General features: G+C 51.5%; 1 pseudogene; it reads left to right on the top strand.

The window, feature by feature from the left end:
• LOC127028272 (olfactory receptor 14C36-like) overlaps window positions 1-12090 on the top strand; it is a 15924-nt pseudogene extending 3834 nt beyond the window's left edge.
• Window positions 12091-13003: the final 913 nt, after the last annotated feature.

The following is a 13003-nucleotide window of genomic DNA, read 5'->3' as shown; positions in this document are numbered from 1 at the left end:
ACCACTGAAGGCTGCAGCTGCAGGTAACAGCTCCTTTGCCCCAGCTCCCACCTACTTTCCTGAGAGACCTGGCTGCACACAGGCACAGCTGGGTTTCCCTTCATTGTCAACAAACAGAAAGAAAGCATGGTAAAGTTTAATAAACAATAACCCACTCTCCTCACCTCTATGCTAAGTCCATGCTGCCTCCAATGAGGTTCACCGTCCACAGGGGATAACCTCCCTGGAAATGTTTCCGAGAGAGAGAGAGAGGAAATGATAGATGTAAACACAAGGAAGGATTTGTCTGAAGAGATAATGAGACTGCTGAAAGACAAGGCCAGGCTTCTAGCTGCCTGAACCTCAAAGCTTCAGCCTGGGTGGTTGAGAGGGATCTGACTGAACAAGGAGTAAGGGGAAAGGAAACCTGGAGACCAATGGAAACGGCATAGGTGCAGATAGTGTGCTGAGAAGATGCCTTTAGACCTGGGCAGGTGGGAAAATTAGGGAGGTTAAATACACAGGACCATGAGCAGAGTCCTGGCAATGCAAGGACAGGGGAAGGTCAAGATTTCTTCTCCTGCAATTAATAGACTTCCTAGAAATTCCCATTTTGTCGTGGTGGAAAAACGTCACCATTTTCTTAAAAGTTTTCAATCATCTCAGCTGATGAAAAGGTGCTCATGTGTTTTGTCAAAGTTGCAAGCAGTTCTTCCCCTTTCCAGGCAGAGCTCAGCTGCCTGACCATGGCCATTGAGGGACACTTGTAGAGACCCCGGTGTGGCTGAGGTGTTTGCCTGCACCCGGCCACTCTCACACAGGAGAGGAGGTCTCCTGCAGGAGACCAGAGCCCCTCAGGAGCTGCCGATAGAGGCCACGCAGAGGGCACCAGGACACCTGCACTGGCACCAGGCATCTGTGTCCCTGTAACATAAGACATCCGTGTCCCTGTAGCTGCATCCGACCCCATTCTGAAAACCAGTTTTTCTTTCAAAGTAGTACTTAAAAAAAACCCAGTTCATTAAATCCCCCAGAGACTGGTGTATGAAAAGAAAACAAAGCTAAACTAGGAGGAAATTAACACAAAGAATTTTTAAAAAGCTGAAGATTGCATTAAAACTTTGTCTTTGTTTTAAATCTTCCCTCATTTCTTCTGTGTCTCATTTTTGTTGACATTTTCTAAACATTTCCATCATACTCACGCCTGCAGCCTAAAAAAAGACATTTCTATGTCTCGCAGAGATCTCAGTGAGCTAAAAATCCTCCCCTCCCAGGAGCATCCATGCCACTCCTCACTCTTTGCCCAGAGACACTCACCCACGAAGGTGGCAGGCTCTCTCAGCTGATGCTGGGAAGCAGAGCGACCAACTTCAGTGAAACACCCTGGGTTTGGGTGGCCAGATTTGCACTCCTCTCAACACATCTCTGTTAGAGTGTCTACTGAAAGGGGTCTCTAGATCATCTACGAACACTCCCTTTTCATTCCCTCCAGGGAGATGAAGAGTGACTCCTTTTGAGGTAAAGAAAGGCAGGAGACTGGTCTCCCCCAACATCACACACCTCAGTGCAGGTGAGACATTTCTGTATGTCAAACCAAGTTGTCTCGAGTTCCCTTTCTAGTCAATGGAGAGAAAGAAGTTGTCTCAAGTGAGGTGTCTGGAGATCCTTTTCCTGGTGACCAGCAAATGCTCCAGAAGGGCTCCCAGAGGTCCTGGGTCCCGTTTCCGAGCAGCAGATGGGTACTTCAGCTGCCCCAGGGCACCTGAGACAGCAAGAGCTGACAGAGGTGGGCCAAGGAATTAATGAAATGAATTTGCTCCATCCCCCTGCCACGGACTCAGAGGTGGCTGACCAGCCTGCAGTTCCCTGCATGCTCCTTCTTGCCCAAATTGAAAATGGGGGCAATGGTGGTCTTTTTCCCATCTCCAGAGAACTCCTTGTTTGCCCTGGCATTTCCAAGATGATCAAGAGCAGCCTTGCAATGACATCAGCCAGCTCCCCCACCACCCTTGGGCACATGCCCTCTGCTCCCATGGACATGGGTGTGCCCAACTGGCTTCAGTGCCCCCCGACACACAGCTGCTGCTGCCATGGCTGCAGCCTTGCCAGCACAGATGTTGATAGGAGGCTCGAGGAGCAGGGAGGCCTGGGGGCACACCTTCCCAGCAGAAAACAATGGGAAAACAGTGAGTTCCCCAGCCTTTTCCAGCTCTTCTCACTCCATGCCTTGCCCCACTGAGCCATGAGACTGTATTCTCCTCAGCTGACTCCTTGTGCTGCCAGTGAACTTACAGAAGGCCTTCTGGGTGCTAGCCCTCTTCCTTGCTAGTTGGAGCCCCAGCTGAGCTTTGGCTTTCCTGCCTCCATCCCTCTACCCCAAGGCCAGCTTTCCATCTGCCTCCTGCACAACCTGTTCCCTCTTCCAACCTTGTGCAATGCCTTCTGGTGTTTGAACTCTTCAGCCACAAGATCCCCGTTCATCCCCACCAGCCTCCAGCTAGGCCCTGCTCGACTCCCACAACATCACGCTGATGTGTTTCTGATGGGTTTTGATGTTGTTGTCCCCGAAGATGCAAGAGGGCTCCGTGGATCTTGGATCTGCAGGATCCTGCCAAGCAGATGCTGAACCAGCTGAAAGTTGCTCTCCTGTAGTCCAAGGCTGTGAGTCTGCCGTTGGTCTTTTTTCTCTGCCGTGGTCCCTGCAGCCATGGCTGCCCTCAGCATTGGCATCCTCCTCCAGTTGGGCATTGTTTGTGAGTCAGAGTGCAGCCCTAGTCAGTGATGGACTGCCTGTGTGAAAAAAGGGAGGGCTGAGGCAGGTGGAAGGGACGTGTGTGGGTGCTGGCTCTGAGGACTCCTCTGTTACAGCCAGCCAACCTGCTGTGGCAGGCAGGAGGGCAGGCCACCCTCATGGACACCCTGCTCAGCTTCAGGGTGCAGACCATGGCCTTTGAGGTGGTTAAAGCTGGATGCAATGAGCTTCAGGGGGAATGTAGAGCTGTCTGAGGCAGTGCCTCCCAGGCTCGCCTTACAGGCAAGCGAATGGAGGAGATGTTCACCTGACTTGCCTTAGCTGCTCACATCTAACACAGGAGGATTCTTGCCCCATAACCATCTGATCTCTCATATGCTGCTCAGATATGGGACCAGAGATCATAGGATGCCATGGTTATTCAGGTTGGAGTAGACCTTTGGAGGTCTGCACTCCAACCTTCTACTCAATGCAGCCTATAGAGTCAGATCTGGTTTCTCAGTCTTGAAAGCCTCCAAGGATGGAGGAGTGCCCAGCCTCTCAGGGTGAGCAGTCCTTGTTCAAATTCTTGGCTGGCCTCATGGTGGAAAAAGTGAGGCCCCCTTGCTTTGAGAAGAGGGCAAGGGCAGAGCAGAGCATGAAACCTGGCTCAGGGTGGGCAGAGAGATCAAGGAAGGGAAGGACATGGGAGGGAAGAGGCAGAGGGTGAGAGCCCAGCCATGGTCTTTGTTCCCAGGCACCATCAGCGCAGAGGTCACCCCTTCCTGCTGAGCATTGCGGGTGGGTGCTGGATGTCCTGAGGCTGGGTGGTGGTTATTTTGCTTCTGAGTGTTTGTGCAGTGAAAGTTTGGAAGACCTCAGTTGTGGGGGTGGATTGCCTCAGCGCTTTGCTTCTCTGCCCTCAGGACTGTATCACTTCCCTCTTCCTTTCTGTTCTCTCCTCAAAATCATGCAAGCTTTTTTGTCTCCACCCCTCCTTTTTTCTAACAGTTCTGCAGAGGGGAGAGTTGGGAACTTCCATCATGGTGCAGTGACTCTGAAAACCTTTCCTGTTCCCCCCGTCATTATCAAACCGCAAAGCAAGTCATCCCAGCCTGGGAGGTGAGTGTAAGAGTGTTTAGGGGAACAAGCATTTCAGTGGGCACGGACTTTCCCAGCCATGCCCTCAGGCAGGTCCTGGGCATGGCCTGAGGCCCCGACCCTTCTCCTGTACCACCTCACCAGCAGGCACCCTGGGGACCCCCTCCCGCTGCCTGGCAGTGCTGAGCAGGGAGCCCCAGGAGCACAGCTGGCTGTGCTGAGGTCCTGCTGCTTGGCTGGGATGTGCAGGGAGGCAGCCCCGAGGTTCTCAGGAACTGCTGCTGAGGAGGGAAAGATGTGAAGTCCCTTTCCGTTCTTCCCTGCACAAACTCTCCTTCACGCTGCCTGCTTGACCCACAGCTCCCCAGACATCCCCTTTTTTTCCTTCCTCCTGGTTTGTGGTTGGTTTTTTTTTGATCTCTGCAGTCTGACCCACAAGGTAGGTTCAGGCATCCTCTGCGTTTGTCCCACTGCACAATCCCATGTTCATCGAAGGCAAGAACTCTTCACCTGCTTGTTGTCAATGGAAGAAACTGTTTAGGGCTTGTGTAGGGCTGGGGTGGGGCAGGGTGGGGAATCCTCTCCTAAAGCAACTGTTTCCACAAGCTGACCCCACTCACCTTGTAATTTCCCAAGCTTCTCCTTCTTGGAGAAGGCATAGCTGCCTTAACTTTTTCACAGAAAAGGCTTGTTTCACAGCATGGTCATTGTCTTCCCTGACACATCTTTCCCTTGCCAAAGAGCAAAGGACCTGTGTCCTCCAGAGCTATTCTGGGTTGTACTGGGAAAACCTGTGTTCACAGGAACACACAATGTCTCAGTATGAGCAAACACGTATGGTGTTCTGTAGTCCAAAGTGAGGAAGAGGCAGCTCCATGCGGCAAATCACCACTGTGGTTAGAAGGCGTTGGCTTTGGGATGAGCAGATTTGTCCTCTGGAAGAACCTGCGTCTCTCCTTATGGTGTGTGCAGGGGCAAAACCAAACTGTGAACAAAGGAAAAATATGGTTTGGTTTTTCTTTCTTTGTTTCTTTTTTTAAGCAGTAAAGTCCACCCAAACTCTTCCTTAATTGAAGAGAAAAAACGCTGCAGGGGGGAAGACAACCAGACAGCTGGACATCACCAAGGGAGCTCCTGCTGCTGGGACTGGGAAATGTCCCTGAACTCCACACACCACTTCTCCTCCTCACACTCAAGATTTACTCAGTGGCTGTGGTTAGGAACATCCTCATCATCGTGCTGGTGGTGGCAGACCAGCATCTGCACACTCCCATGTACTTCTTCCTGGGCAATCTGTCCTCCGGGGCAGTGTGAGAAACAGAGAAGGCCTTGGCACTGTGCAAACAGTGTTCAGCCATAGCTAAAACATCACTGTGTTATCAACACTGTTTTCATCACAAATCCAAAACACAGCAGACAAATCCAAACACAGCACCATACGAGCTGCCGTGAAGAAAATTAGCTCCACCCCAGCCACACCCAGTGCACTGAATCTCCCCTCCCTCGTCATTCCTGGCAGCAGCTCTGTCTCATTCCCTGCCCATTGCAGACTAATCATCTGCAATATAAATGTGGACACCAAAGGAACTCCTCCCGAGGCCTTGCACAAGCACTTTGACCTCAAAGAGCGCAGAGGTGCCTCAGGGAGGTCCTCCCCTCCCCAAGACATGCTTCCTCAACTGGTGCTTGTAGAACGCATGAATGGTGAATGGAGAAACATGGCCACCCCCTGAGGATGAGATGGAAAGCCTTGAGAGCTTCTGAACTTTGCAGTTAGTGATTAGGCAGTGATTGGTCGTGTGTCGGGATGCGAGAGAAGGTGGAGGGAACTCAGCGAGGAGCAAGGTGTTGGGTTGAGGCCTTTAGCAAATCCTTACAACCATGTCTGAGCCCAGAAACGGAAAGCACTTGGTGTTTGTTGGTGGAGGAGGAGTAGGTGTGCCCTGGGAATGTGGCTGAAAGCCCCTGCACAAAGCAGGAAGGACAGAGAAGTTTCCAGCATGTGTGCGTGCCTCAGCCTTGGAGATGGAGAATGCCAGTTGTGTGAGGGGTGGCTGGACAGTGCTCATCACGCCCCATGAGCTGACCTTCCTCTCTTCCCCTCCTTCACTCTCCACACTTGCCTACACTTCAGGAAACATCCATGAGTCTGGAAAACACATGAACCTCCTAGAGCAATGGCCCATTGCTGCAGGGGAAGAAGGAAGGTTTTCTGAGAGCCGTGGGAGCGCAGGGAGGGAGCAGTGTGTGTGTAGCGGGGTGTGTGTTAAAGACAAGAAAAGGACCTGTAAGAGCATGGGCTGGTCATGCTAATGTGGAAGAGACTGAGGTTTGGGTTTAGGGCAGCAGCAGAATGAGGACATGCAGTGCAGTGCTGGGATATGGAGCCAAACTGAGGACGCAAGTTTGGGACTGGGACATCTTAGGTGATTGAGGATCGTTAGGCTGACTATGAAAGAAGCTGGATGGGTTTGGGGGAACTCACAGGCATTGCCACATGCCCAGAAAACCACAGCTTTATGATTAAAGCAAAAGCACCTGGCACCTAACACACACACACACACCACCATCCCCCCCCCACACACAAGCTCACACTAGCCCTAGGTATTCCCCTGAGGAACATGTGAGGAAAAGGATCTCCTTTACCAGGCCCTGGGGGTCAGGGCTTGGCCATTCTGGTGAGGAACAAACACCAAGGGCTTACGTGGCATCAGAGCCACCTGCACATTGCCTTGGCCACCTGCAACCAGCGCCTCCAAGTTTTTGCTTAACCAGCCCCCAAGACAGACACCTTGCCTGGTCGTTCCCTTCATGGCTTTGTCAGTGTTGGCCCTCAGTGGGACCCCAGCACCCTCAGAAACTTGGTGTTTGCTTCGGCTTTCCACTTCTTTACAGGCTTGTCTCTGTAGTTCAGGAACTTGGCACCAGAGGGCTCATTAACATGCAAAACACCCTAACAAGCCATGTCTCTGTGCCTAATTTTCCCTAATTCTTCAGTTCCTGTGTGGCTAATCTGAGAAATTTCAGGAGAGTAGCCAAGCAGAGAAGACTGAAAGAATAAGGAACAACAAATCAGGATTCCTTCTTTTTCCAGTTTTCTTTAATTTGCCGCTTACAGAACAAGTGATATCAGCCTTCTCCAATCCAGAGCATCTCCTGATGAAGGCTGACTATGTAGGAAAGGTAAGAGCATTTCTGTCAGACACTGTATGGGCCATCTTTGTCCTGTGTCCCATTGTCATTGCTGCTCCCTCTCCTCCCCCCTGCACCACTCATTTCTCTCAGTGGCCTCCTGGGACTCGCATCATGATGTCTCAAATCTAAGCTTATCCCACTAAAGTCTGTAGCTGAATGATTCAGCTCATTTGCCCCAATTCCCACCTGCTTTCTCTGAAGAACCAGCTGCACACAATCACAGAAGAATGTTTCTCACCTGCCAAGACAAAATAAAAATAATAATAATAATAATAAAAAAGGATAGAAAAAGAAAGGAATAGCTCAGTAAAAAATAATAGATGAAGTCCACATTTCCTCCACTGAAGTCCACTTTCCACTGTCGGTAACCTTAGTGGAACACTTTCAGTGAGATACAGAGGAGACCAAGCAGAAACACAGTTGGGGAGGTGGCTGAAGAGACCATCAGGCAGAGTGCTGAAAGGCAAGGCAAGCTTTAAACTGCCTGAAGCTCAGGGCAGCGCCTGGGTAGGTGAGAGGTGTCTGAATGGGGAGAGACCAATGGGAAGAGGGAAGCTGGAGGGACACTGGAAGATGCACACGCCCAGGCAGTCTGCTGAAAAGGTGCCTTTAGGAGTGGTCGGTTCAAGCAGGACATGTGGAAACATGTGAAAGAGTGGTGAGAGCCGATACACAGTATACTGGGCAGAGCAGTGCCGTGGAGGGAATAGGGGAGATCAGTATTTCTTCTCCTGAGTGTAGTACATGAGCTGGAAATGCCATGTTGGCATCATGGGAAAACACTGCCTACGGATGAGAACTGTTAGTGCATTTCAGCTGATGGAACACGTGCTCATCTCTTCTTTCAATGTTGAGAACCGTTCCTCATCTTTCCAGGCAGGGCTCAGTGCCCAGGCACAGCCCTGTCACTGCAGGGCTTGTCCAGCTGGGCCCAGAGGGTGCTCTGCAACAGAAAGGGAGGCACCAAACGTAGGAGCCTTGCACAAGCCCTTGGAACTCAAGGAGAGATGTGCCTCAGGGAGGTCTTCCTCTCAACACCATGGGCTTTCTCAACTGGTAGTTAGGGGTCCATGAATGTTGGCTGGAGAGCCAGGGTCATTTCTGGAAGGGGAAATGGAAAGCCCTGCTGAGAAACCTGGCTGCTGCCTGGTGCAGGTCCAGGGAATCAGCCGCCAGGGAAGGAGGTGCTGTTCAGGAAGATGTCCGAACCACGTACCTTACCCCGAGAGGATGGGGTAGCTTTCACCCACACCCAACCTTCCTTTTGCCTCTTTCCAGCAAGCTCTTGATTCAGAACATTGGCTTTCCTCATTGCTCTCCAACAGTGTTTAGCTTGCTTTATTGACAGCATCACCCACCCATTCAGAAGCCTCATTTAGGTGGTCTTATTCATCCCGTGGCATGTCGATCTAAGACATCCATAGCAGCATTTAGGTGCCTCAGTCCCCTTATGTTCATTTGAGGTGTTGCACTCCTTAATTAAGAATTCGCATCAGTAAAATTCACCTCTTCTCCACAGATGTCTGCCAGACAGCTATTTATGTTTGATGATGCTTTTCTAGACCCTCTGTATTCCTTGCAAAGAGAAGCACGCAGTAGCTGAACACTTCCCAAAAACCCTGCTTGGTAGCAAAATGAACCCGAATTAAACCTTTGCTAGTAGGACAAAATTCAGCTTTGGGTGGACTGAAAAAGCAGTGACGACCCCCTCTCCTTTCTTCCTTTCCTCCCATCGCTTGCTCAGGTTTGGGGAGGAGAGGAAGTTACTAAAGGCAACATTCTTGGGTGCCAAGGATTGAATTCTCCCATGGGCGACTGATGTAGAGACCCTCAGCTTCAGCTGAATCTCTTCTCCTTGGGAACACTGCAGGGCAGCAGCTAAGATGTTACAGTATGTGTGCAGGTGCCCGATACTCTAACAAGATAACAATGTGAGCAATTGCAGAAGGCTACAGGTGATGAAAGGGGCCGCCTGTTTCAGAGTAGAAACTACCACAGCAACCATCTCAGCAACACATAAGGAGGATACAAAAGAAGAAAAGCATGGCCAACAGGGAAAGATTAACAGAGGTGGTGGGCTGACCCCAGCCAGCTATTAAGCCCCCACCCAGTTACTTGCTTGCTCCCCCCAACAGCAGCGTGGGGAAGAGAATAGGAAGGGTAAAAGCGAGAAAAACTCATGGGTTGAAATAAAGAGAGTTTCATAAGTGAAGCAAAGCTCCGTTTGTAAGCAAAACAAAAAAGGAATTCAGTCACTACTTCCCATCGGCAGAGGATGTTTAGCCATTTCCATTAAAGCTTCCAGGCCTTCAGCACGTGTAACGGTGACTTGAGAAGACAAATGCCATAACCACAAATGCCCCCTGTTCCTCTTCCTTTCCCTAGCTTTTACTGCTGAGCATGACGTCATCCAGTATGGAATATCCCTTTGGTCAGTTGGGGTCAGCTGTCCCAGCTCTATCCCCTCCCAGTTTCTTGCCCAGCCACAGCCCACTTGCTGGCAGGGCAGCGTGAGAAACAGAGAAGGCCTTCCTGTTGTGTAAGCGCTGTTGAGCAATAGCTAAAACACCGGCTTGTTATCAATACTCTTTCAGTCACAAATCCCAAACTTGGTGCCTTACTAGGCTGCGATGAAGAAAATTAACTCCCTCCCAACCAGCCAGGGTCGGATGGACTTTTTGGGAGCTCTGAGGGTGCTAACAGTGAAGAACCTGAGAGGGGGAAAAGGGAAGCAGGAAAGGAAAGGGGAGGCCAAGGATGTCATTGGTGCTCTTTGGGGTGCCGGTGATGCAGCCTTGTACCTGATGGGAATTATTGCCACAGCCAGAGGGAACCTGAATGCTTTCCTTAATGTTCCGGCCATGAAGGGGAAGGAATGGAAGTATCATCCAGGCTGGAAGGGACCTTGGAAGATGTCTGTAGACAAGCCAACTCAAAGCAGGGTCACATCGGGTTGCTTATGGTTTTATGCAGGTGCGTCTGAGACACTTCCAGGGATGGAGGCAGCGCGCACTCTCTGGGAAACAGCTTCCCGTGTCTGACTGTCCTCATGTTGCAAAGGTTTCTCCCTGTATTGAGCCTGACCCTCTCGTGCTTCAGCTCATTGCCTGCTGTGCTCCTGTCTTGCACCACAGTGACTTCTTGGAAACCTCACCGTCGGCAGTGCAAGGCTGTTAGGTCCTCGCCCTCAAAGCCCTCCATTCTCCAGGGTGAACAAGCCCAGCTCCCTCCCCCTCTCCTAACAGGACAAGTGCTCCAGCCCTGACCATCTTTGTGGCCCTTTACCGAACTGCTTCCAGTTTGCCAATGTCTCTCTGGCCTTGTGGGGCACCAAAACCTGGGTAAGCAGTCTGGATGTGGTGAAACAAGTGGTAAGCAGAGGGAGATAATGACTTCCCCTGGCTGTGCTCCTGCTCGTGCAGCCCAGCGTGCTGTTGGCCCTCCATGTTGATGGCTCATCTTTTGCCTAATGAAACCCAAGGACTCACCTAGGCAGTCCCTGCCCTATCTCATTGCAGAGCTTTGGTCTACTTCAGGGGAAGGACTTTGAATTTGTCCTTATTGGATACCATGAGGTTCCTATTGGTCCGTGCCACTGGCCTGTCTATGTCCTTTGTGGTGGCAACCCTGCCCTCCAGTGTAGCGTCTGCTCTCCTCAGTGTGATGTCTTCTACAAATGTCATGAAAAATCACTCTTGCATTTCCTCCAGGTCATTAAAAAGACATGAAGCAGGGCAGGTTGCCAATAGAGCCCTGCAGGACCCGACTAGCTAGATGCCTCCAGGCAGAGGACCACGTATTGTCCACGTACCTCCAAGCTCACCTCTCCAGCTGGTTTTTACCCATCTGCTTATCCCCCCTTGCAGGCCATAATATCCTACTACTGAATATTGCAGGGGACGATGCTGAAAGCCTTGCTGACCTCCAGGTAGAAGAGCACCACTGCTCTCCCCTGTCCAGCAATCCTGCCCTTCCTTCCGAAAAAGCAAAGAGGCTGGCCGGGCACAATCTCCTGTGGGTAAATCCAGTTGCCTGCCTTTCAGACACCCAGAAAGGGGATCCGAGTGGACACACTCAGGGGCACAGCCTGCTCAACCTTTGGGCATTTTTGAAAGGTGCATGCAATGTTTGGGTGCTCCCAGTCATCAGGAAGTTCCCCAGTCTCCATGACCTTCCAATGATGATTGAGAGTGGCCTCACTCTGACATTGGTCTGCTCGCTCCTTGGGATGCCGCCCCTCCAGCCCCACGGACTGGAAAGGACTGAGTTTGCTCCAGTGAAACCGGAAGTGATCCACGCCCACTGCTGGTTTTCCTCCAGAGTCCTGCCTCAAGGAGCAAAGGCTTGGGAGACCTTGCTGGGGAAGACTAAGGCAATGAAGGCATAGAGAATAGTCTCAGATCTATCTACACTTGCTCTTACTAAGTTCAGCAGTGACCACACGGTATCTTGGATTTTTTCTTTTAACTGTTTTGGAAGCAGTAACAGCTCCTCTGGATGCCCTCGAACCTCTTGCAGGGGCCCACACTCAGGAGGCCTTGGCTTCCCTAAAATCACCCCGATTTCTAAATTCCTCCTTGAGTCCCTGCATCCACATCCTGAATGCTTCTTTTCTTTTCTATGGAGCTTCTTGATGAGTTCCTTCTTCAGCCAAGCTGCTCTCCTGAAATGCCTGGTTGTTTTCCTGCTTATCGGTGTGGACAGTTCTTGCGCTTGGAAGATGCTTTCCTAAGAGATCAGCTGTACTGAGCTCTGCTGCCCTTGAGTGCCGCTGCCCATGGGACTACCACTAAAAGTCCCCTGAACGGTGAGTGTCAGGGCCATTAAAATCTCCCATAAGAATTGGGGTCATGGATCTGGAGACTTCCATGGCTTCCTGAATAAGCCTTCCTCCACTTCCTTCACCTGACTGCAGGTGCTTGGTCTCCCGCCAGGATGTCCTACTAACAGACCTCTCCTCTGACCCTCACCCACAAGGCCTCACCCAACCTGTTGCACAGCCCAAGGAGCAGCTCCATACATACAAGCAGCTCCTGCACACAGAGGGCATCTCCCTCCTCACCCTCCTGGCCCATCTCTCCTGAAAAGCCCATATGCACCGTTGCAGCCCCACTAGCAGCATGAGCTGTCGCACCACACCTCACCATTTCTTCCATCAGTATCAAAACTCTGTGATGGCCCATGGGACTCCAGCTCCTCCTGGCTGTGCCCCAGGCTGGGGGCATTGATGCACGTTTGGGCTGCAGCACCTCGGCTGTGGCACTGCAGCCCAGCTCAGACTTGTCACAGGCAAATCCGGTACCACGTGCCCAAGATCCAGTGTGTGCAAGTGCTGTGCTTGAGACCAGAGACACGCTGGAGGGGATGGCAGACGGCAATGTGAAGGCACCAAAAGAGGAAACCCTGCTCCCCGCAAGCCCAGAAAAGCAGTGCTGGGCTCTGTAGCCCTGGCAGGAGAAGCCTTTGCTGTCTTTACTGTTGCTGAAGCTCCTGAAGGCCTGTGGTGGAGGTGAAGCTGATCTCCAGGAAGCACAGATGCTGCTGAAAATGTCCTTGGGTATGGACATCCTGTGAGCCAGGAACACTGTGAAAGTCCTTGGACGGTTCCTTGGTTGTATTGTCAAGTGGAGGAATAAAGGACGGCTTGAAGAAGAACGGGCAGAGTTTGAGAGTAGGCAAATGAGCGGAGATCCCAGTGTGATGGGCTTCCTGTTCATGAACTGCCCTGCATCGACTGGGTGGAGATGGGTCAGACTGTGCCTCGCTGCAGTGCTGGGATTCAGTCAGTGGCCAACAGAAAGCGAATCTCTCTGAGATGCCACCTGGGCTTGGGCAAAGGCATCAAATCTGTCTGCAATGCTGCCTGGGGTGTCTGCCACGCAACCGCTCTGGACGTGGATGCCTTTCCTGTAGGTCCTGTGCTGCCCCTACCAGCCACATGCAGTTGTGCTGGAGAGCCCTGGCATCTCGCATAGCACCACAGGCCTGTATTTGGCC

Source organism: Gymnogyps californianus, unplaced genomic scaffold, assembly GCF_018139145.2.
Source record: "Gymnogyps californianus isolate 813 unplaced genomic scaffold, ASM1813914v2 HiC_scaffold_31, whole genome shotgun sequence".
NCBI classification, from domain to species: Eukaryota; Metazoa; Chordata; class Aves; order Accipitriformes; family Cathartidae; genus Gymnogyps; species Gymnogyps californianus.
Note: the sequence above shows the minus strand (reverse complement) of the source record. Positions and strands in the feature narration are given on the sequence as shown.